General features: G+C 41.4%; 1 long non-coding RNA gene across 1 annotated transcript in view; it reads right to left on the minus strand.

Annotated features, from left to right (window-relative positions):
- Nucleotides 1–22934, minus strand: part of LOC122939620 — a 58753-nt gene extending 35819 nt beyond the window's left edge. The window contains exons 1-2 of the long non-coding RNA XR_006390124.1: nt 22677–22934; nt 11809–11942 (exon numbers count right to left, since the gene is read on the minus strand). This is a non-coding gene — a long non-coding RNA (uncharacterized LOC122939620). The remainder of the gene's footprint in view (nt 1–11808; nt 11943–22676) is intronic.
- Nucleotides 22935–24055: the final 1121 nt, after the last annotated feature.

The following is a 24055-nucleotide window of genomic DNA, read 5'->3' on the forward strand; positions in this document are numbered from 1 at the left end:
CATGTAATCCTATTATCAGGTAGTTGCAGTTGTCAATGAAGGAATTGTCCCTTTTTAAAGTAGGCGCTTTACAGGCAAGGATCCTGGTGGTAATCCCAAGTCCACTCTATAGCACTCTGGTACTAAGCATGCTGATATATATAGTTACTATGAGCTATCCTTTAAGGGCGATCTCCCTTATGACAGGCAAACACTTCTGCTTCATTATTTGCAGGATACTCTTCTAAATAGGTTTTTCCACTAGAACCCGGAAGGCTTGTGTAGTGGATAAGGACAATTCTGTGCACTAACTGTCTATTTGTGTCGTGGCACTTGGAAAGTTGCTCTCAGGCACTTGTGCTAATCAGGTCCATGAGCTAAGTTTAGCTGTTACCCTCGCTAGGCTCTCTGCATCTTTGTATATAGACTCACTGTCTGGTGCTTGGTTGCTGTGGTTGTCTTTTCCGGGCTTGATCAGGGCCCAGAGGAAAGGAAAACAGTTACATGGTGACTTTGGCCTGTTACTCTCCTCCATGAACTTGCTTCTCCTCCTCTCACCAACTACTAACTATTAACTAACATTCTGCTCTAAGCTAGACACACCCAAAGCTATATATAGTGTGGTGCCAGCACCACCTAGGGGCGAATGGATGTAAATGACATTGCCAGCCAGATAATAGGAAATACCATACATTGCAAATAAACACATATATATATTCAGATGTTTAAAGTGTCCCATTTACACACTGATGTGGGACGCTGCATGTCCAAAATGCCTCTGTTTCAGTCTCTTTGTTCTATCTCTCCTTCTTTTGGGAATTGTTATCTACTTGGAATTGAGGTTGAGAAAAATTAAGCTTTGCTTTGTGTAAATGGGATGGCACCAGGAGTAGCATTTGATTTTGAATGGTAGATTTGTGTTGTCTTATCATGTATATTCCGAGTTGTCTTGCCTATATAAATTAAGCCACAAGGACACCTGAGAAAGTAAATGCCAGGATTTGGCTGGACAATCCTGGCATTAATGCCGGGAAGCAGCCATATCCCTCCAGATTTCCTTATAGTCAATGGGGTTCTGTGGTGCGTGCCACTATCCGGTTATGCCAGATCCTCTGCTGGAACAGCCTGCTGGATAGCTTTAGGGCATGTGTTAAACTAGCCTGACAGACTGCCTTTAATATCACATTGTCCTTCAGTGACCCATTGTACTGTTATATACAAACCGGATTCCCAAAAAGTTGGGACACTATACAAATTGTGAATAAAAACTGAATGCAATGATGTGGAGATGGCAAATGTCAATATTTTATTTGTAATAGAACGTAGATGACAGATCAAACGTTTAATCCGAGTAAATTTATAATTTTAAAGGAAAAATACGTTGATTCAAAATTTCACGGTGTCAACAAATCCCAAAAAAGTTGGGACAAGTAGCAATAAGAGGCTGGAAAAAGTAAATTTGAGCATAACGAAGAGCTGGGAGACCAATTAACACTAATTAGGTCAATTGGCAACATGATTGGGTATAAAAAGAGCTTCTCAGAGTGGCAGTGTCTCTCAGAAGCCAAGATGGGTAGAGGGTCACCAATTCCCACAATGTTGTGCAGAAAGATAGTGGAGCAATATCAGAAAGGTGTTACCCAGCGAAAAATTGCAAAGACTTTGCATCTATCATCATCAACTGTGCATAACATCATCCGAAGATTCAGAGAATCTGGAACAATCTCTGTGCGTAAGGGTCAAGGCCGTAAAACCATACTGGATGCCCATGATCTCCGGGCCCTTAAACGACACTGCACCACAAACAGGAATGCTACTGTAAAGGAAATCACAGAATGGGCTCAGGAATACTTCCAGAAACCATTGTCAGTGAACACAATCCACCGTGCCATCCGCCGTTGCCAGCTGAAACTCTACAGTGCAAAGAAGAAGCCATTTCTAAGCAAGATCCACAAGCTCAGGCGTTTTCACTGGGCCAGGGATCATTTAAAATGGAGTGTGGCAAAATGGAAGACTGTTCTGTGGTCAGACGAGTCACGATTCAAAGTTCTTTTTGGAAATCTGGGAAGCCATGTCATCCGGACCAAAGAGGACAAGGACAACCCAAGTTGTTATCAACGCTCAGTTCAGAAGCCTGCATCTCTGATGGTATGGGGTTGCATGAGTGCGTGTGGCATGGGCAGCTTGCATGTCTGGAAAGGCACCATCAATGCAGAAAAATATATTCAGGTTCTAGAACAACATATGCTCCCATCCAGACGTCATCTCTTTCAGGGAAGACCCTGCATTTTTCAACAAGATAATGCCAGACCACATTCTGCATCAATCACAACATCATGGCTGCGTAGGAGAAGGATCCGGGTACTGAAATGGCCAGTCTGCAGTCCAGATCTTTCACCTATAGAGAACATTTGGCGCATCATGAAGAGGAAGGTGCAACAAAGAAGGCCCAAAACGATTGAACAGTTAGAGGCCTGTATTAGACAAGAATGGGAGAGCATTCCTATTTCTAAACTTGAGAAACTGGTCTCCTCGGTCCCCAGACGTCTGTTGAGTGTTGTAAGAAGAAGGGGAGATGCCACACAGTGGTGAAAATGGCCTTGTCCCAACTTTTTGGGGATTTGTTGACACCATGAAATTCTGATTCAACATATGTTTCCCTTAAAATGGTAAATTTTCTCAGTTTAAACTTTTGTTCCGTGATTTATGTTCTATTCTGAATAAAATATTAGAAGTTAGCACCTCCACATCATTGCATTCAGTATTTATTCACGATTTGTATAGTGTCCCAACTTTTTTGGAATCCGGTTTGTAATATACAGTATATATTATATTATCTTTCCTCTCAAACTCTTCAAAAGGTTTAGTGTTCCCGGTCCATTGATGAGTGCAATAAGCGTTGGCACCTAGCGCTCTTCCAAGGTAAGCCCTGCGCTTCTGCCCAGCATCAATACTCCGATTTCCTGCCTGAAGCTATTTTCTCACTAAGTCCTGCTTTCAGGATCAACAGGTTCTCATCACCCCTGATGTGTTTTGGAGATATATAGCACTTCAGCTGGAACTCCTACAAGTTCTTTCAGATTGTTGACACAAAAGAAAAGATCTGCTTGCTCTGGTCTTCAGAAATACCTAATCTCATTAAAGTATTGTATCACAGGTAATAAGGAAGGTACATCCCTGCTGCTGCGAGAGGTCACGAAAATCAGTCACTTCAAAATATATCATGGTGGATGTTTGTAAGAAGTGTACATTTACTACTACATTTCAGAACTTTAATGGGATTTTATTTTTTTGAGAAGAAACATAAATTGGAGTCAGACAAGGAGGTGTGCAAACACTGTTCCAACAAAACTAAATTTAGACATTTTCCAGACAAATCTCCAGAAAACGACGGTTGATAATGCAGTGCTATTGAGTCAAGGTTGCCAAAGATTTTAGGAGGCATTGTAACCTAATATGAAAATGGAAAGTGAAGTGCGTCACAGAGTATTGAGGATATGGAAAGAGGGCACAGTATTAGTAAAATAGTAGCAGGCGGAGGGGGTTTTATGACTCAAATCTCAAAGTTGTTCAAATTAAACTATTAATATGGCCCAGCTGGGAGTCAGTTTACTGCACTCGAGTGAGATAATAATGTGAACCCTGATATATAAGGATCAGTTATTCACTCTCTGATTGATGCTTGCTCTTTATTGCTATTATTTAAGTGTTATGCTAACCGCATGTAAGCTTAGTATTCAGATATTAATAATATTTCATTGTGAACAACAGGCGTTTCAGCAGTACCAGCTGCATCAGAATTTAGGTGACCAAGGACCCCGTGCCATGCCATGACCTCTAAGGCAAAATAGAATACAGATGGTCTGTACTCTACCACTTTTGACAAGAGTGACATCATTACATATGGTATCTCAAACATAATGCTCCTGAAGCTTACTTTATTCTAACCTCATTGCTCAGGAGCATTGGGGCTAGTCTTCTGCTTTAGGCCTCAAGCACAAGACCACGTCTGATCCTGCATGCACCGCATGCAGACCCAGTCATTTCTATGGGTCTACAAAAAATGCAGACAGCACACAGATGTCATCCTTTCTAGTGAAGAAAGTAAGAAAATTGTAGCATGCTCATGGCTGTTGGCCATATTTTGCGAATCTGTGGTTTGCAAACTGCAAAATGGATATGATTGTGTTCATGAGGCCTTAATAGGCAACAAGCTGTCACTTAGCACCTGTCCACCTATAAGTAGATAGCAGTCATTGGCATACATGGGAGCTTAATAGCAGACATCAAAATGGGCCCCATATTGTTTTATATTTAGCAGTTGGCACCATGCTGTTGGGCCACCAAGGGGGAGCACTGGCATATATTATAAGGGGACACTTTTTGCACTGGCACACATTTTAAGGGGGTATCGTTGTACTGGCACACATTATAAGAAGGTATTGCTTGAATTAGTGCACATTATAAATTTTTACTACTAGAGGACTATGTGGAACATGATTACTAGTATGGGTACAGCGGTGGCATGATTACTATTGGAGGCACTGTTAACACTAAGGGCACTCTGGTAGATAATTATTATTTATATTGTCAGTGTTGGTAGCATTATTACTATGGGGGGCACTCTGGGACAGTATCAGCTTAGCACTGACACTATTTGCTGGGACACTATTTGCTGGATGCAGTTATATTTTAGGACACTGTGTGCCAATAATTATTGAGGGGGTACTATCTGTGTGGTACTAGTATTTTCAGGAGCACTGCTTCTGCAGTATAATATCTGGGAGCACTGTGGACACAGTATTGGGGGGCAGGATGTGGTGTTGAGAAGGCGGGAAACTAACATGTTTGTCAAACTTTGCAAAGAGTAAACATTGCTAAAAGAAATCATCATGGTGGTCTGGTCTGAAAGGAGAAGATGAGGAAAGAGAACTTCTACAGTCATGTGAAAAAATTAGGACACCCTTTGAAAGCATGTGGTTTTTTGTAACATTTTTAATAAAAGGTTATTTCATCTCCGTTTCAACAATACAGAGAGATTAAAGTAATCCGACTAAACAAAGAAAACTGAAGAAAAGTCTTTTCAAGATCTTCTGTAAATGTCATTCTACAAAAATGCCTATTCTAACTGAGGAAAAAGATAGGACACCCTTGCCCCTAATAGCGAGTGTTACCTCCTTTGGCTGAAATAACTGCAGTGAGACGGTTCTTGTAGCCATCTACCAGTCTTCGACATCGGTCTGAGGAAATTTTACCCTACTCCTCAATGCAGAACTTTTTCAGCTGTGAGATGTTTGAGGGGTTTCTTGCACGTACAGCCCTTTTCAAGTCACCCCACAGCATCTCAATGGGATTCAAATCTGGACTTTGACTTGGCCATTCCAGGACTCTCCATTTCTTCTTTTTCAGCCAATCTTTGGTTGATTTACTAGTATGTTTTGGGTCATTGTCATGTTGCATGGTCCAGTTCCGCTTCAGCTTTAATTTTCTAACTGATGGTCTCACATGTTCTTCAAGCACCTTCTGATACACAGTAGAATTCATCGTGGATTCTATGATGGTGAGCTGACCAGGTCCTGCTGCAGCAAAGCAGCCCCAAACCATGACACTTCCACCTCCATGCTTCACAGTTGGTATGAGGTTCTTTTCTTGGAATGCTGTGTTTGGTTTACGCCAAACATGTCCTCTGCTGTTGTGTCCAAATAATTCAATTTTGGACTCATCTGTCCAAAGAACATTATTCCAGAAGTCCTGGTCTTTGTCAACTTTATCTCTGGCAAATGTCAGTCTGGCCTCGATGTTTCTCTTGGAAAGCAAAGGTTTCCTCCTTGCACACCTCCCATGCAAGTTAAACTTGTACAGTCTCTTTCTGATTGTAGAGGCATGTACTTCTACATCAACAGTAGCCAGAGCCTGCTGTAGTTCTCGAGATGACACTTTAGGGTTTTTGGAGACCTCTTTTAGCATCTTGCGGTCTGCTCTTGGGGTGAACTTGCTGGGGCGACCAGTCCTGGGCATGTTGGCAGTTGTTTTGAAAGCCCTCCACTTGTAGACTATCTTCCGGACAGTGGAATGGCTGATTTCAAAATCTTTTGAGATCTTTTTAAATCCCTTCCCAGACTCATAGGCTGCTACAATCTTTTTTCTGAAGTCCTCTGACAGCTCTTTTGCTCTCACCATGGTGCTCACTCTCACTTCAACAGTCAGGAGCACACCAAACTAAATGTCTGAGGTTTAAATAGGGCAAGCCTCATTCAACATGCAGAGTAACGATCTACTAATTATGTGCACCTGGTGTGATATACCTGTGTGAGATCTGAGCCAATTTAAGAGGGAATACATGTGAGGGTGTCCTATCTTTTTCCTCAGTTAGAATAGGCATTTTTGTAGAATGACATTTACAGAAGATCTTGAAAAGACTTTTCTTCAGTTTTCTTTGTTTAGTTGGATTACTTTAATCTCTCTGTATTGTTGAAACGGAGATGAAATAACCTTTTATTAAAAATGTTACAAAAAACCACATGCTTTCAAAGGGTGTCCTAATTTTTTCACATGACTGTACATCAGAGTTGACATCACTGGATTTAAGAGGTATGTGGCGCGTGGTATTCTTCTGTATGTTTTGTAGCACTGTATGTAATGTTTTCTAAGTAGGTCTTTTAGGCTAGGGCTACACAGTGACACTGGTCGCACCCTATACAGATATAATACAAGAAATATAAACAGATTGTCAACAACCACCCCCAAGTTATAAATTGCCATTGGTTCTCTATTGGATCAAAACTTTGAGTCACAATGGTCCTCGACTGTAGAGAGCCTCACTAAGAAGGAATTTGCCTACCTTATATTTGCTATATGGCTGCTTCACAGTGGCATTTTAGCTCTGTTAGTAAATTATGTAGGGTGCTGAAAGTGAAGCTACATGCGAAAGATATCCCTCACACAATATTAAGGATTGCTTAAAGGGGTTTTCCGACTGTTTCATGATGATCTTGCAGTGCACGGTTTTGGGGCGGCCACAATGCTACACTGGGTCCCCCAGACACCGTTGAGGTGCCCCCATGTGTTGCTGCCCTCCAGAAGATATGGTAAGGCATGGTGCACCCCCTTGGAAAATAAGTCCAGAGAGTCTGCAGTAAACCAGTGTGCTTCTTAATTGGAGGAACTCAAGTGCAAAGCAATACAGGCAAGGCACTGCCTTCTCCAGTCTCCTCCCTGGCAGAAGAAGGTTTCATGCTAAGGTAATGCCATAACTAGCTGTCCCTTTCTCTCTGAGAAGCCTGTTACCCTAGCCAAAGGCTGTGGGCCCAAGGTCTGTGGTTCCCTTGTCAACGGACTGGTAACCCAGGATCTGTGGCTCAGCATCCCCAACTCAGTATGTTGTTCTGGTCACTCATGCATTCTGGCAGAGTCTCTCCTACAGAGTACTGGTCCTTATCTGTCGATAGAGTCTCTTCTACAAAGCAGTGGTCCCTATCTGCAGACAACTAGGGGCTCTGACTGCTCTCCTTATATACAGCTTCTAGCTGAACTAGAAGCTTCTAGTGGGAGGGGTGGAGTGGAGAATCACATCCTAAACAAAAACATTGTTATAATTTCTATCACAGACATGTACAGAGCTTCAATGCAAGTATATGGGAATGACTAAGCAGCTTTTCCAGACATAAACAAGTCTTCAGACATAAACACCTGAAGCTAAACCAGACAGTCAAAAGGTCAGTGTGTCTGGTCTTTTCTCTCCAAATCTTTGCATAGGTAGAAAATCATAAAGTCTCTCAGCTGTGCATTAACCCTTTAACCGATTAACCCACAGTGCAGTGCACCTATAGTGTAATAACAGTGCAAATCAACAGGATACATTACAATAAACATATAAATTAGGTTAGCCAATATGAAACAACATAAATCACAGTGCAGGTTAACCCCTCATAGTGCAATAAAGTAGGGAGTGGATGGCTTTGCATACTAGCAAATGTCCATAGTCCAGGGTACTACAATGCAATCCTCAGGATAGGTCATCAATAGGTGGATGGGGGGATTCTGACTGCCAGCACCCCCACGATCAGCTGTTGAAGAGGCTGCGGAATTATAGTGGGTTGGTCTTCTCGCAGCTTACCAAGCGCAGTGAAAACCATTGGACAGCGGCTGCGCTAGTTATTGCAGCTCATCTCCATTCACTTGAAAGGGACTGTGCCTAGGCCATGTGAACGATGAATGAGCCGTCACTGTCCTCTTCAAACATCTGATCAACAGGAGTTCTGGAAGTTGGACCCCCACATATCAGCTGATGACCTATCCTGAGGATAGGTCATTAATATTAAAAACTCAGAAAACCCCTTTAAAGAGAATTTCCATCTAAACTAAACTCTCAGCAATGAGAAGAGACTGCTCAGCTGAGCACTTTTAATTTCTCATTTTAAAGATCAGCGGGGGTCTTAGCATTCGGACCCCCCACTAATCAAAACCTTTAGTATGTTGCTATGATTAGTGTTGAGCAAAGTTATGGAAAATTCTATTTGGCTGCTTCGCTGAATTTTACATAAAAATTTGCTTTGTAATGAATTACTTCGTCACGTAGCGCATTTCTTTGTAAATAGTAGGTGCAATGCCAGGGAACAGCGATTGTGGCTCCCGCTTCATTGTACCCCTCAGATGCTGCGTTCATCACTGATCGCAGCATCTGACTTTAATATTTAAAGCGGTTGTCCAACCCCTATAATAACCCACCTCATATATTTTATACTTACCCCGCTCCCCGGCACTTGCATCGCTTCTAATCCCACATGGCCGCCGCTGCATCTCTCCGTCGCGCGGATCAAAACATACGGTGACGGGATGGAGGGAGTTGCAGCCAATTGCAGCGATGAGCCTCCCTAACATCACCCGCAATGCTAGGGAGGCTTGGGCCCGGGCATTAGGGAAGTCATTATAGTGGTTGGATAACCCTTTGAATGCCTCATTAACACATCAGTGTTTTGGTCAGCAATTTCTATCAGTGATTTTGAGCCAAAACCAGGTGCTGCTCTAAACACAGAGCAGGTGCAGAATCTTTCCTTTAAACCTTATGTCTATGGAGGCTCCAATCCTGGTTTTGGCTCACAATCACTGATGGAAATCACTGACTTAACACTGATGTGTTAATGAGGTATAAGTCTGTAATCATAATAAATAAAATCATACTTACCTCATCCATTTGATTGCAAAGAGCCCGTCACTGCCATCTTGATTAAAGATCCACTGCGAAATCTTGTGCGGCCCATGATGACGTTATACTCCACCGCACAGGGGATTTTGCGCGGGATCTTCAATCAAGATGGTGGCAGCATTCTCTTTGCACTCAAATGGATGAGTTAAGTATGATTTTTAATTTTTAATTTTTACTGCCATTTCAGGGGAAATTGATTCGCTACCACGAAGCAGGAGGAAATTCAGCTTTGGGCACATCAAAATTTCCCTGAAATTCATGTCGAAGTCCACTTTGAGAACTTTGATTTGCTCAACACTAGCTATATGAAGTGTAGTTACTCATTAACCATATTTCACTACTGGACTAAGGATAGGGGGTCACGGACCCATAGCGATAGCCTTACAAGCCAAAAATAGAGGCTTAAACTGTGAAATACAAGTGTGGCCATACTTTATTAAAAATACAAAAAAAATGCCCTGCCGGTTCCAGAAGCTCCAGCGCATTTACTACAGCAGTCAATACCTCAATACACTTTATCGAGAATTCCTGTATCAGTGAACATCATCAAGTAAGATAATTGAAATCTGTAGAGGGGATCCTACCCATTTTATGCAGTCGTGTTGGGGTCCAGTTGCATTGATGATTATTATTAACTAAACATGAGTGAATTTCGTAAAATTAGTTTTGGGTCCAATTTTAACGAATGGGTCGGCAGATTAAATTTAGGTACGAATAATATTAACCAAAATCGAAAGTGCTCAGGTTGCCCTGAATTTTTTTTATGACACTCTGGGATCTCCTAGCAGTGCATCCAACCCCTTTTAAGCTCATTAATGTAAATACAGAATTGGTAATATTAAAGTACCAGTAACATATATAGCTATGGGTAAACTGACGGAAGCCAGTGGTAACAGCCTGTTTAAAAACATACTGCACTCAGATTTGTTATGCATTTTTAAAATAACAAAATTCAAAAAATTGTCCCTTATTGGGGGCAGATGCCTGCTAGTGTTTAAACGCACGCAGTAGTATACAAAAAAGCAATAACATATTCTGAAGAAGTGGTTCAAAAAAATTATCCCTTAATGGGAGAAGTTGCCTGCCCATGTTTATACACACAGTATTGGAAAAACATATGGTTTATTCTGAACAAGGGGTCCAAAAATTATCCCTCTTTCTTGAGCAGCTGCAGTACCTTATGGACCCTGACGGACAAGGCAGAAGTGGAGCTGTATAGGAGTAGTAGTGGCAGTAGTACCCGCGGAAGCAGCAGCATAGTATGGAACCTGACAGGCGAGGCAGGAGATGTGTGGCTATGTAGGCGTAGTACTAGTGGCAGCAATGGTAGTAGCTGCAGCAGCAGTACAGTATGGAACATGATGGACAGGCAGACAGCTGCAGTTGCATCATTGGGTGGGTGATAGGTCGCCACTGTCAGCGATGGTAGATTTATTTATTCCCTTTGACATCAATGGGTATGTGTGCTGTCTGTGGAGACCACGGACAGCATACATCAGTGATTCACTGACGTGTGAAAGAGGCCTTAATCCTAATTTTACACTCAATCTGGCATACTCTTAATATACATAGTAACATAGCCAATGATGATCCACATAGAATCATAAAAAGTCACAAATATTTGTGCAAAAAAGGCCTATGCCAAAATGTGCAACTTTTTTCCCCACCAGAATTCTGGTGCACATGGAATGATCAAAGCCCTTAATGTTATAAAGATATACTGAAATAAATAATCAGCACAACAATTTGGACCTACTGTACAGTATTTAGATGAAACAAATTGAAGTTCAAGTTCAAGTAAAATATTACTGTTGCAAAACTGCAATTAACGTATTACATCCATAGGTTTATTGTATAATTTTTCATACATATATTTAACTGGTGGACGCAAGTCTACTTTCACATTCGCTTTTGCCTTTCCATTTGTGAGATCCGTTCAGGGCTCCAAAATGGATCAGTTTGCATTCTAATGTATTCTGAATGGAAAAAGATCTGGTCAGAATGCATCAGTTTGCATCAGTTCCGTCTCCATTCCGCTTTGGAGACGGACACAGCGTTTTTGGTGTCAGTCTGAATAAACTGAGCCAAACGGATCCATCCTGACACACAATGTAAGTCAATGGGGACGGATGCGTTTTCACTGACACAATCTGGCACAATAGAAAATGGATCCGTCCTCCATTGACTTTCAATGGTGTTCAAGACAGATCCGTCTTGGCCATGTTAAAGATTATGCAAATGGTTCCGTTCAGAACGGATGCAGACTGTTGTATTATCTGAACGGATCCGTCCATGACAGATCCGCACAAAACGCGAGTGTGAAAGTAGCCTAAGCCAAAAAGATCTTCAGTTCCAATGACAAACCCACTTATACATTTAGTAAATCTTCCTAAATATCTTAAGCCTTGTCTGAATCACAGTTAATCATTTGCAAGGCTGTGAATGTAAGAAGACTATCCAACTGAATTATCCCCCTGCTCTGTCTTACATCAATCCCTTACAAATCCTTCTGTTAACATACACTTGGCATTAACCTCGTAGCCTTTACAATACTACATTATCCTCAAACTCCTTGCAGTTGATGTGTGATCAAGTAAATGGATGAGTTGTCATCTTACACCTACTTTGAGAAGATGGTTCTTGCTTGAGTCTTGCCTTGGCAAAGTCCCCTCATCTTGTCCTTCTGTTTCATCCACACCTCCAGCTCCCCCAGTGTTAATAAAAAACTCCAAGTGTTTTCCATATGTGTAAACAGCGTCTTAAAGTAAAACAAACACGGCTCTTTAACATTCCATGGCATCATTCTAACATGCAGTAATTAATAAAACATGGTCTTACAAAAAAAAAAAAAAAAAAGCTTTTTAAAATTAATTGACAGAAACAGCAAGAACATCTGAACAACTGTCATCCATGAGCTGTTATTCTGTGTTTTTTGGAAGTCATATTGTATTGAGGAACCTTGTCCAGAAGATCGAAATGGTTCTGATCTAGACTGAATGTAAACTTGTTTTATTGCCGCACATTGTAGTTACTGACAAGGCTTAATTTCCTACAGGTTCATGCTTCAGCATGGCAAAAAAGCACATAATGAAAAACAGCACCAAGTCAAGCACCGCCAATACCTTGCCAGCAGTGCATACAGGACACTAAACAGAGCCCCATTAAAGTGAGCGTGATCTGAAACCTATTTTATCATCACATGCTTAGCAGTTCAATGTAATCTATGTGCTTTAAAATTAGATTTCTAAAGAAGGTTTTCAAAAATATATCTGTCCCATAAAATACAGATGTGTCTGAGATGTGTGGCATGAGAAGACCAGCTTAAGAAGATAATGTTTTCTATGTTATACATGCATTGACAAAAAATTTGGCACCAAGAAGGAGTTGTAAATGATTACAATATTAGAACGAAAGTAGGGGTTTATTGGGAACACTATAGAATTGAAAGGAGGTTCTAGTCCCCTGTTGAGCCACCTCTAGCCTGGATATGGTGAGATGAGATATGGTTGGACATGGAGGCATACAGGTTCTGTATGGGATCCTGCAGTACATTTGCCCACAGAAGTTACAGCTGGACCTGTAGATCCTGCACACTCGTAGGTTGCTGACACTGATGTCCCAGCTGGTCCCATAAATGCTCGGTTGGTGATAAAATCGGGCAACCAGCCCGGTTGCCCGATTTATCACCAAGGAAGTGGTGATTTGGTGGATACATTCCTGGGAAACCCTTGCTGCGTGTCGGCAAACATTATCCTACTCAAAAATGCCAGTTGGAAGCAATGCCATGAGAGGACACACATGTGGCTGCAGGATGTCCTGCACATATCGCTGAGTTGTTAGTATCCCTCAAATCACTACTAGGGGTGTCCGACTGTCATATGGCTGATGGCTCCCCACATCATCACACTAGCAGTTGGGGTAATGTGTCGCTTCACAGCAGAGACAGGACTGAAGTGCTCACCACAAGGTCTCCATACTCAAACCTGATCATTGTGGGATCCCAAGCAGAACCTAGATTCATCACTAAAGACTATATGGTTTCAGTCCATAGCAGTCCAGGCTTCTCATTCATGAGAACACTGCAAACGGTGATGGGGGATGACTGTCTGTGGCAGAACATGTAATGGTCACCGTGACACTAAATTTTCTTCTGCTAAGTGTCTGGAAGTGACCTGGCAAGAGACAGAGGTGTCTAGCAAAGGTGCCACCTTTGTCTGGGTGGTGGACAATGAAACAGTTGGAGCTGCTTGTATTTGTCATAGGATCAAATAATCCTCTCTCTACTAGTGATCTATCTGGGCTGTCCAGAGCCTGTTTTCCATGTGTGCATGTTCTCATGTAACCACTGTTCCCAGCGCCTCCTAACAACTAGGCCAGAACAGCGTTTCAAAGTCTGTCAACTGGTCAAAATGTCATTGAGTGCATTGTAGAGGCATGTCTAGCAGTTAACAATCTCTCACTGAGAGGTACACTACCCAAATGTAGCCTCTGAGAGCATTTTTATCTGATGAGAAATTGGAGTCAACAACCAAATTCAAGCAATGGTAAGTGTAGACACAGCTATATCTCCAGTTCTGAGAACCTTTAGGAAACCAGAGTACATCGAACTAAGACAAAGAAGCACAACGAGAACATGGAATGACCATGCAAACCCTGGACCCTGCCCTGTACATGTCATGTCAGCAATAATGCTGTGTCTTAGGGTAGAGTTTTTTCAGAAAAGTTCAAGCAAGTTCTACTAGGATGTAAAAACAGAGTGTGGGTCACAGATAGCAATTATGCTGGAGTAGTCAAAATGCACTCAGAACTTCCTCATCTGACTTATGCAATGTTCCTGTCTTTGCTCCAGCCCTGTACCTGCCCTGCCTTTGTGTTCCTGCACTTCCAATTTAAGTTCTGTTCGTGTTTAAGTTAACCCTGTCCACCTGCCTTGTCAGTGTTCCTGCTGAGTAGAGTACCCAGTCTGCCTCCCCTGTCTGAGTCTTTACTACCACCCAGTTTGCCAGGTTATTCTGTGTCTCCATTCATGTACACTGCTAGTGTGCAGTCCAGATCTAGTAACCTTCATTTAAGCCTTAGTGACTGTTCAGACTCCTCCTGCTGTTTTGCCTGTGATTTTGGTGTATTTGCTGTATCCTAAGCTCCTGGTACTTGCACCGAAGTCCCTGACCTCAATGGGGCAGCTGTCAACTACACCAGGACTATCCCAGAAGGTAGCAGTCCGGTTGCTTCCATGCAGTGAATGCCAGATCCTTCTACAGGGCTTGAAGGGTGAATACCAGGGAAGAACCATAATAACAATAACGCCCTTAGGGTTAGCCCAAAGCCAAACCAGGTAATTGGCACAGTGGATCCACACTCGCTGATCCATAACACAAACACATGGAGAACGTACAAACTCTAACCGGATTTTGCCTTTCGTCAGACTCAAACCCAGAACCTCAGTGCTGCAACACAACAGTGCTAATCACTGAGCTTCCATGCTGTCCCATATATCACTACTGATGTCTGCAACAAAGACGGTATAACAATAGATACACTTTAAAATACATGTCCACTATGACTTTTGCTGTATAATTTGTCTGCATCTAAAGATTATAAAGATTTTAACAGGTAACTACAGTCATGTGAAAAAATTAGGACACCCTTTGAAAGCATGTGGTTTTTTGTAACATTTTTAATAAAAGGTTATTTCATCTCCGTTTCAACAATACAGAGAGATTAAAGTAATCCAACTAAACAAAGAAAACTGAAGAAAAGTCTTTTCCAGATCTTCTGTAAATGTCATTCTACAAAAATGCCTATTCTAACTGAGGAAAAAGATAGGACACCCTCACATGTATTCCCTCTTAAATTGGCTCAGATCTCACACAGGTATATCACACCAGGTGCACATAATTAGTAGATCGTTACTCTGCATGTTGAATGAGGCTTGCCCTATTTAAACCTCAGACATTTAGTTTGGTGTGCTCCTGACTGTTGAAGTGAGAGTGAGCACCATGGTGAGAGCAAAAGAGCTGTCAGAGGACTTCAGAAAAAAGATTGTAGCAGCCTATGAGTCTGGGAAGGGATTTAAAAAGATCTCAAAAGATTTTGAAATCAGCCATTCCACTGTCCGGAAGATAGTCTACAAGTGGAGGGCTTTCAAAACAACTGCCAACATGCCCAGGACTGGTCGCCCCAGCAAGTTCACCCCAAGAGCAGACCGCAAGATGCTAAAAGAGGTCTCCAAAAACCCTAAAGTGTCATCTCGAGAACTACAGCAGGCTCTGGCTACTGTTGATGTAGAAGTACATGCCTCTACAATCAGAAAGAGACTGTACAAGTTTAACTTGCATGGGAGGTGTGCAAGGAGGAAACCTTTGCTTTCCAAGAGAAACATCGAGGCCAGACTGACATTTGCCAGAGATAAAGTTGACAAAGACCAGGACTTCTGGAATAATGTTCTTTGGACAGATGAGTCCAAAATTGAATTATTTGGACACAACAGCAGAGGACATGTTTGGCGTAAACCAAACACAGCATTCCAAGAAAAGAACCTCATACCAACTGTGAAGCATGGAGGTGGAAGTGTCATGGTTTGGGGCTGCTTTGCTGCAGCAGGACCTGGTCAGCTCACCATCATAGAATCCACGATGAATTCTACTGTGTATCAGAAGGTGCTTGAAGAACATGTGAGACCATCAGTTAGAAAATTAAAGCTGAAGCGGAACTGGACCATGCAACATGACAATGACCCAAAACATACTAGTAAATCAACCAAAGATTGGCTGAAAAAGAAGAAATGGAGAGTCCTGGAATGGCCAAGTCAAAGTCCAGATTTGAATCCCATTGAGATGCTGTGGCGTGACTTGAAAAGGGCTGTACGTGCAAGAAACCCCTCAAACATCTCACAGCTGAAAAAGTTCTGCATTGAGGAGTGGGGTAAAATTTCCTCAGACCGATGTCGAAGACTGGTAGATGGCTACAAGAACCGTCTCACTGCAGTTATTTCAGCCAAAGGAGGTAACACTCCTTTTTCCTCAGTTAGAATAGGCATTTTTGTAGAATGACATTTACAGAAGATCTTGAAAAGACTTTTCTTCAGTTTTCTTTGTTTAGTCGGATTACTTTAATCTCTCTGTATTGTTGAAACGGAGATGAAATAAGTTAATAACCTTTTATTAAAAATGTTACAAAAAACCACATGCTTTCAAAGGGTGTCCTAATTTTTTCACATGACTGTATGTGGATGAATGGGGTTTTGGTGCTTATGTACTAAATCCGTCTGTCCTCCTGGACCTCCCTATTGGAACATATTGTACCTATAATGTTACAGTGTGATGCCACACTGGATAAATATGTTTCCGCTAACCAGAGAGGACATGATTATTATAACTTTAACTTTGATGGCAGCTGCACGCCTCCCATTTTCTGACTGAAGGTCCTTATATCCAAGTTCCTGCTGCATAGGAAATCTCTTTATCTGCATTTCACAGCTCATCGCCACCCCTATAATTAAGTAACGAAGAGCAATATAAAAAATAAACAATCAGAAAAAAAAATGCATTCCAAAACTATTTGATTGTATTTTAATGTGTAACTGACATATTTTTTTTTTGTTAAATGTGTAGGGCAAGTGGCAATAAACATACAGTACAGAGCAAAAGTTTGGATACACCTTCTCATTCGAAGAGTTTTCTTTATTTTCATGACTATGAAAATTGTAGATTCACACTGAAGGCCTCAAAACTATGAATGTGGAATTATATACATAATAAAAAAGTGTGAAATAACTGAAAATATGTCATATTCTAGGTTCTTCAAAGTAGCCACCTTTTGCTTTGATTACTGCTTTGCACACTCTTGACATTCTCTTGATGAGCTTCAAGAGGTAGTCACTTGAAATGGTCTTCCAACAGTCTTGAAGGAGTTCCCAGAGATGCTTAGCACTTGTTGGCCCTTTTGCCTTAACTCTGCGGTCCAGCTCACCCCAAACCATCTCGATTGGGTTCAGGTCCGGTGACTGTGGAGGCCAGGTCATCTGGCACAGCACCCCATCACTCTCCTTTATGGTCAAATAGCCCTTACACAGCCTGGAGGTGTGTTTGGGGTCATTGTCCTGTTGAAAAATAAATGATGGTCCAACTAAACGCAAACCGGGTGGAATAGCATGCCGCTGCAAGATGCTGTGGTAGCCATGCTGGTTCAGTATGCCTTCAATTTTGAATAAATCCCCAAAAGTGTCACCAGCAAAGCACCCCCACACCATCACACCTCCTCCTCCATGCTTCACGGTGGGAACCAGGCATGTAGAGTCCATCCGTTCACCTTTTCTGCGTCGCACAAAGACACTGTGGTTGGAACCAAAGATCTCAAATTTGGACTCATCAGACCAAAGCACAGATTTCCACTGGTCTAATGTCCATTCCTTGTGTTCTTTAGCCCAAACAAGTCTCTTCTGCTTGTTGCCTGTCCTTAGCAGTGGTTTCCTAGCAGATATTCTACCATGAAGGCCTGATTCACACAGTCTCCTCTTAACAGTTGTTCTAGAGATGTGTCTAGCTGCTAGAACTCTGTGTGGCATTGACCTGGTCTCTAATCTGAGCTGCTGTTAACCTGTGATTTCTGAGGCTGGTGACTCGGATGAACTTATCCTCCACAGCAGAGGTGACTCTTGGTCTTCCTTCCCTGGGGCAGTCCGCATGTGAGCCAGTTTCTTTGTAGCGCTTGATGGTTTTTGTCACTGCACTTGGGGACACTTTTAAAGTTTTCCCAATTTTTCGGACTGACTGACCTTAATTTCTTAAAGTAATGATGGTCACTCGTTTTTCTTTACTTAGCTGCTTTTTTTCTTGCCATAATACAAATTCTAACAGTCTATTCAGTAGGACTATCAGCTGTGTATCCACCTGACTTCTCCACAACGCAACTGATGGTCCCAACCCTATTTATAAGGCAAGAAATCCCACTTATTAAACCTGACAGGGCACACCTGTGAAGTGAAAACCATTTCAGGTGACTACCTCTTGAAGCTCATCAAGAGAATGCCAAGAGTGTGCAAAGCAGTAATCAAAGCAAAAGGTGGCTACTTTGAAGAACCTAGACTATGACATATTTTCAGTTGTTTCACACTTTTTTGTTATGCATATAATTCCACATGTGTTAATTCATAGTTTTGATGCCTTCAGTGTGAATCTACAATTTTCATAGTCATGAAAATAAAGAAAACTCTTTGAATGAGAAGGTGTGTCCAAACTTTTGGTCTGTACTGTATGTTCAGTATATTTTATTTATTGATTTAGCATTTTTAATGAAGAGAAAGACCCTGAATTTGGCTTTTGGAGTGAGTTGTCCTTCCTCGCTGTTCAGCGTAGTCCTGAACAGTAAAGACGTTTCTCCCTCACTGCGCTGCCCTGAACTCACTGCCTTCCTCATTTTTGGCTACATTTTGGCTCATCTTTGCTGACAGCGCACCGATGCCAGACAGGGCCCTATATATATATATATATATATATATATATATATATATATATATATATATATAGTATTTATGGCCATCTTTAGCCATATATGAAGGAGGCAGAGAGGGCTAGGCAGTCAGTGAAGATGAATTACCTAAAACTTCAGTGACAGTTTTTTCATAATAAAGTGCAAAATCAATAAATAAAGTTTTTGGGAAAAAAAATTTTTTACACACATTTAACAAAAAAAATGGCAGTTACACCTTAATGAGTAAAAAAGAGAAGATAACTTAACATTTACATTTTATAAAACAATGTATCCAATCCACAATTAAAAAGAAATGCTTGCAAATTACATGGACACATAAAAGATGTTGAGAGCACAGTCCGGTAACAGCATCTCACGGCAATCACGCACAATACATTATATGGAGTATTAACAGATTTATTAGTGTAACGTAGAATAAGAAACCCAAACATTGTCACCCAGAGAACATAGAAACCACAAGTGTTCTGCTGTGAATTTATGGCATTTGCCTTTCTTGTAATTAAGCCAATCCAATCAAGAGAAGACAAGACACAGGATAATTGATTCCGTTCTCTGTTTGGATTTGAGATTTATATTGTTTCAGTGCTTGCTTTGTTTTATATACATTGCAGCGGTGCACAAACTTTTCTCTTTAGAGGGCTACATTGTCAGATTGCACTGCTCCCAAGGAACACAGTAAAACATTTATAGTAGGGATGCTTAACCTGCGGCCCTCCAGCTGTTATAAAACTACAACTCCTACCATGCCCTGCTGTAGGCTGATAGCTGTAGGCTGTTCAGGCATGCTGGGAGTTGTAGTTTTGCAACCGCTGGAGGGCCGCAGGTTGAGCATGCCTGATTTATAGTATATGCTATGGATATACCATCCATTTCTCACACTGAAATGCTCCTTGAAGGAGTTATTCCACGAAACACATTCTAGATTTCTTAAACCAGCACCTGGATCTGAATAGTTTTGTATTTGCTTATAATTAAAAATGTAGCATAGCCACTGAGTTATTCCCTGAAAGCAATCTGTATAGCGCCACCTGCTGTTTGCTCTGTTTCTATTTTGGAAGCAAGATTCTAAGACGAAAGCACATGCTCAGTTTCATCCTTCAACTGCCACCAGCTGCAGTAGAAAGGACATGTCCCCTGAGAAAATGGACGCCCCCAAAGCTGCCAGCTTGGAAAAAAAAAATCTAGCAGAACAATTGGAGCAATGAATGCAGATATCTCTGGTTCTATCTGAGGTACAGCACATGTTCTAGGTTTGTTAGAAAGAGGTTGCCGTGTACTATATGATGTCTGTTTTTCATGTTTTACATTAATCATCGGATAACCCCTTTAAGGCTAGTTTCACATATGGGTTTTAAATCTGCCAGGCTGTTCCGGCAAAAAAAACAGCCTGTCGTTTCGCGCTATGCAGCATAGCCAGATAGGGCTGTGCACCACTGATTCCCATTTCACTACAATGGGATCCAAGGGCGATCCGGCCAGTTTCCAGCATGAATGCTGGGTTTCACATGGACGAAACCTGGCACATTCACCAGTTTTTGTCCTTCCAAAACCCAACTGAATCCCATTAAAGTCAGTTGGGTCCAGCAGTGAACTGCAGTATCCAGCTATGATACTGTGAAATCCGACAGTCTGTTCCTCTGCTGTAACAGACTGCCAAATGTAAAAACGCAGATGTGAAATTAGCCTTAAAGGGGTTGGGTCACTTCGGCAAATAGCATTTATCGTGTAGAGAAAGTTAATACAAGGCACTTACTAATGTATTGTTATTATCCATATTGCTTCCTTTGATGACTGGATTCATTTTTCCATGATATTATGCATTGCTCGTTTCCATGGTTTCGACCACCGCTGAAGCACAGATATGGCCCGGACAGGAGCTGCTGCGCATGCATGTCTATGTGTGCTTCCACAATCCAGGCCACCAGAGAGGTCGGCACTTTTTTCCTATAGTGTGCAAGCATGACCATTGTTGTGGATTGCAGAGTGGTCATAACCCCTAGAAACAAGCAGTGTATAATGTGATGGGGAACTAAATCAAACCAGCAAAGGAGACAATATGGACGATCACAATACATTAGTAAGCGCCTTGTATTAACTTGGTCTACATTTGCTAAAGTGTGACAACCCCTTTAAATGAGCACTCTCTGTAAGGGCTCATGCACATGAACATATTTTCTTTCCGTGTCTGTTCCATTTTTTGGGGGGGGACTGTATGTGGAACCATTCACTTCAATGGGTCCGCAAAAAAACGGAAGTTACTCCGAGTGCATTCCATATGTCCGTATTTCCGTTCCGCAAAAAAATATAACATGTCCTATTATTTTCTGCATTACGGACAAGGATAGGACTGTTCTATGAAGGGACAGCTGTTCCGTTCCATAAAATACGGAATGCACGCGGGTGTCATCCGTATTTTTTGCGGATCCGTTTTTGTGGAACGAAAAATACATACGTTGGTGTTGTTCATGAGCCCTAAAGCTGATGCACTGTGTTATGTATACTGACTGAGGGGGCAGGGCATGACAAATACAGAGATTCCTAATCTTTGTTTCGATATTCAAAACAGGAACAGTTTTGTCTGGATTGTTCCTTTAAGTTGATTTAAATAGAACTCATACAGCTCAAGAAATTGCTAGACAAATAGTAAGCCCCATAAGGATTTCCCCCATGAGAGTGCCTGCCATACAGTGCCTCATAACTACTTACCTCCCCCTGCTCCAGTGCAGTGAGACATTTTTCTCCACCTATCTTCTCTCTTACATGGAAGATACTGTGCACGTAAGTAACAACTACAGTGCAATCACATTTACCTTCCAAGTACAACACTGTCAGCCTTGGTCGCCAATGGCCCATCAGTAAAACAGATTCTGGGGCCCACCCTACAACTACAAGGAAATATTACTTGTTCATTTTTAGCCATCATGAACGTGTGCACAAAGAGCACTAAGCTACATGCACCAGAATGCTGCCTTCATTTTGTAGAAAACATTTTGCGCCACATTTATGTGTTTTAGAGACTTTTACACCTTGCTTGACTGTAATGTAGGTGACACCTGCCAGCAATGACCTGGAACAGATAACTCTGATCCTAGTAATTTCATGCCTTAAATGCCACACTCAATAGCAATCATGGGATCTGAGAGGTTAGACAGAGGGAGGGAGCCATCTCTGACTTCCAATCAGCACCTACATGGCAAAATCCCGGGGTGCTGATCAGTTGCTATGGCAGTCTAGCGCAGGGATAGGCAAACTCGGCCCTCCAGCTATTTTAAAACTACAAATCCCATAATTCCCAGTCTGCCTACAGCTATCAGCCTACAGCAAGGCATGATGGGATTTGTAGTTTTAAAACAGCTGGAGGGCCGAGTTTGCCCATCCCTGGTCTAGTGCCTTGTGAAGGCTCCCAAGTCTGCCATAGAAAACTGCTTACTAAGCCCTGCCTGCAGCAGAACTTAACAGGAAGCCAGCAGAAATCCCATAGACTGAAACAATACATTATGGTATAGAATGATCACATTTTACCTCCTTTAGAGGACTAAAAAAAATTTGCATATAAAATAAACAATAAAAAAGTAAACATAATTGCTTGGTGCACCCAAAAATGTCCAAACTATTAAAATATTAAAGTTTTTAGCCTGTACAAATTTAACAAAAAGTGATCAAAAAAGCCCAAAACTGTACCAATAAAAACTACAGCTTGTCCTGAAAAGACATCTAAAAAAGTTATGGATGTCAGAATATCAAGCAATACCCCAAAACTGTACCAATAAAAACTACAGCTTGTCCTGAAAAGACATCTAAAAAAGTTATGGATGTCAGAATATCAAGCAATAAATCAAACAATACTATGTGTTCTATATTTTTTACAGTTTGTTTTACTTTTTACAGTTTGTTTTATTGGGTGGGCGATGGGACACCCACAATTAAAGAGGTTGTCTGAGTTATTCCAAAATTTCCCCAAAGCCACGAATTGCAATAAATTAATAAAGAAGCTATACACTGGCTTAATCCCATTCATCTTCAGCATTCAGGAGGAGGGCCCATGGAGGGAGGCAACTGGCCCCGCTACAGTGACAGCCTGAGGTTGTAGAGTGTGCGCCTCACTGGAGAAGGTGGTTTTTGGTGGCACAGCGCCTGTATCTTATATACAGGGATGCCAATCTGTTGATTCTGGAGTCCCGGTGGACCAGTCTGAGCATATTGATAGCTATGATCAGTACAGAAAAGACTAATGGTTGCACTCTGTTCTCTCTGCATTAGAAAGATGCAGCTGTTTTTTTTACAGAAAGGGCTGAACCATTTTGACATAGACAAACATGTTTGTTTCCTAATGGCTGGGGGCCACCCAGAACAGCATTGTGGGAAGAAGGTTGTGCAAGCCTGCTATAGAGTTTGAGGAGATTGTTTTATGGGTTCCAGGTTATTGATCATAAAATTATCATGAAAATGCTATATAGTCAATATTTTACATATTTTTATAAAGCCCAGAATATAATTCTACATTTTATTGTATACTGGTAATAAGAAGGCTGGATATAATTTATGCACAGAACTTTAAAATATATTTTTGAAAGTATTTAGATGTAACTAAATCAAATAGTCACACAAATATCAAAGAAGTGACTGTTTTAGCACAGAGGTCCCCAACCTTTTGCACTTTATGAACAGATACATATTAAACCTGCAGAAACAAGAAATCACAAAATTTCTAACATGTGCAGATAGATATTTCGGTGTGAAATTTGACACTGGTATTATACCATCCAAGCTGGCACTGGTGTTGGGGTTAGCATGTGTCTGCAATATTGTCAGTGTGGATCTTGTATTTTGGCCAAAGCATATGGTTAAAACGAAGGGCTCCTGGGGGGTTGCAAGCCACATGTGAGGTTAGGCATCACTGCACTAGGCAGAGCTTAATTGATGGTTTTATACTTTATTGAATGGTCATAAAATGTATCATTGGGAATGATTTCATTTTGTATTTAATGGGTATCTGCCAAGTTTGTTTTAGTGCCTAGCACCTTAGCTTCTTTAAGGGTACTGTCATTTTCCTGTAGTGATTGAGACTCTACCTGGGCAGGCCTGCCATCAGAAATATCTTGGCCCCTATGGGCAAATATTCATGGTGCTTGACTCCCTATTGTGTCCACCAACTTCCATCTTGACCCTGTACTTGCATACATTTAGTGGACTCTTGAGTAATGTTGTTCTTCTCAAACACAGTAACCCACTGATTCTAAAACAAAGGGAAATTATTTGATCTTTTCTTCTAAGGCTCATATCATATATTAGGCAGATCCCTTGGGAAAAGATAGAGGTGACAGAATACTACTTGGAGCCTGAGCATTTATACTTGTGAAATTAAGGGCACCATATTGG

The sequence above is a fragment of the Bufo gargarizans genome, chromosome 5 (genome assembly GCF_014858855.1).
Source record: "Bufo gargarizans isolate SCDJY-AF-19 chromosome 5, ASM1485885v1, whole genome shotgun sequence".
Taxonomy (NCBI): Eukaryota; Metazoa; Chordata; class Amphibia; order Anura; family Bufonidae; genus Bufo; species Bufo gargarizans.